The following is a 1,924-nucleotide window of genomic DNA, read 5'->3' on the forward strand; positions in this document are numbered from 1 at the left end:
CAACCCTCTCTCTTGATTCTCAGTACAATGGTCTCTTGGAGATCCATATGATGTAACTCTTTTGCGGTGTGTTTGTTGGGATCGATGAACTTCGAGTTTATGATCAGATCTATGTTTTATATCCATGAAAGTATTTGAGTTTCTTTAGTCTCTTTTATGCATGATCTCTTATAGCCTCGTATTTCTTCTCCGATATTTGGGGTTTGTCTGGCCAGCTCGATCTATTTATCTTGCAATGGGAAGAGGTGCCAGGTAGTGGGTTCGATCTTACGGTGCTTGATCCCAGTGACAGAAAGGGAACTGACACGTATTTATCGTTGCTACTAAGGATAAAAAGACGAGATCTATATCTACCGCCATATAGATAAACGGATCTTGTCTACATCATGTCATCGTTCTTATTGCATTACTCCATTTTTCCATGAACTTAATACACTAGATGCATGCTGGATAGCGGTCGATGTGTGGAGTAATAGTAGTAGATGCAGGCAGGAGTCGGTCTACTAATCTTGGACGTGATGCCTATGTAATGATCATTGCCTGGATATCGTCATAATTATTTGATGTTCTATCAATTGCCCAACAATAATTTGTTTACCCACCGTTTGCTATTTTTCTCGAGAGAAGCCACTAGTGAAACCTACGGCCCCCGGGTCTTATTTCTCACTAGTAGAATGCCCATGCGTTGCTACGAGAAAATGATGGTAAATAAATTAAGGGGCAACTATACCTAAAAAAATCTCGGGCCCGCCACTTTTATTTTTGACCATCAGATCAATATCCAACGTTTAGGAGCATGCCACCAAATGTTCATGTTCCTCCCACACCATCTTCCCCCTCTCCCATGACGGCTCCTCCTCCTTTCCCGTGGCCTATGCAGGCCTAACCGCCTGCCTCCACCCTCCGCGGCTGCCTGCTATCGCTGCCCTGCCCTCACATCGACCTCCCCCATCATTGTCTTGCCTCCCTATTAAGTTTCAGACTACTCTCGTTGGCTCTCACTCGTACATGGCTGAGCATCGCCATCCCCACCTTCGGCCTTGTGCAAAGCAAAAAGTTACTAACGCAAAAAAAATCAAGCCTGTCAGATTTTGCAAAACCGATAAATCAAATAACGATACTTTTAGATACGTACTTCACGTTGCAAATTTATCATCATAAGTGACTAATCAATGAACAATTATTTGATGTCACAATGATGTAATTTTTGCTTCACCTGAAGGTGCACATGAAGCACAGTCTCTTCTATCATTTTCTTTACCAAATCAATTACAACCTATGTCCCTAAACACAATGGAAGTGATTGTACAAATTTATCAGTTACTCATGTCTAGTGGCTTGTCCTCTTTGTCACCAGACTACACCAAACATTGAGCTTCACAATAACCCCAACAATCATCCTAAATGAGTTTACCATCTTCCTCAACAACAATCGTGTGGAGCTGCCAAAGTTGCGGACTTTTAAAAAAATACAATGAACATGAGCATTGATGGAAAGGGAATAGTTGCAACAAACGTTGTTTTCAGCAGAATTACCATGGTGTTATTTATGTGCAGAAACAAAAGTTCTCGGAATGACCTGAAACTTCACGGAAAACTATTCGGAAATAATAAAAAATCCTTGCAAAAGATGAAGGCCAGGGGGCCCACCACCTCTCCACGAGGGTGGGGGGCGCACCTGCCCCCCTAGGGCGCGCCCCCTACCTCATGGGCCCCCTGGAGCTCCTCTGACCTCAACTCCAACTCTATATATTTGTTTTCAGAGAGAAAAAAATCAGAGAGAAGGATTCATCGCGTTTTACGATACGGAGCCGCCGCCAAGCCCTAAAACCTCTCGGGAGGGCTGATCTGGAGTCCGTTCGGGGCTCCGGAGAGGGGAATCCGTCGCCATCGTCATCTTCAACCATCCCCCATCACCAATTTC

Source organism: Triticum urartu, chromosome 4 (genome assembly GCF_003073215.2).
Source record: "Triticum urartu cultivar G1812 chromosome 4, Tu2.1, whole genome shotgun sequence".
NCBI lineage: Eukaryota > Viridiplantae > Streptophyta > Magnoliopsida > Poales > Poaceae > Triticum > Triticum urartu.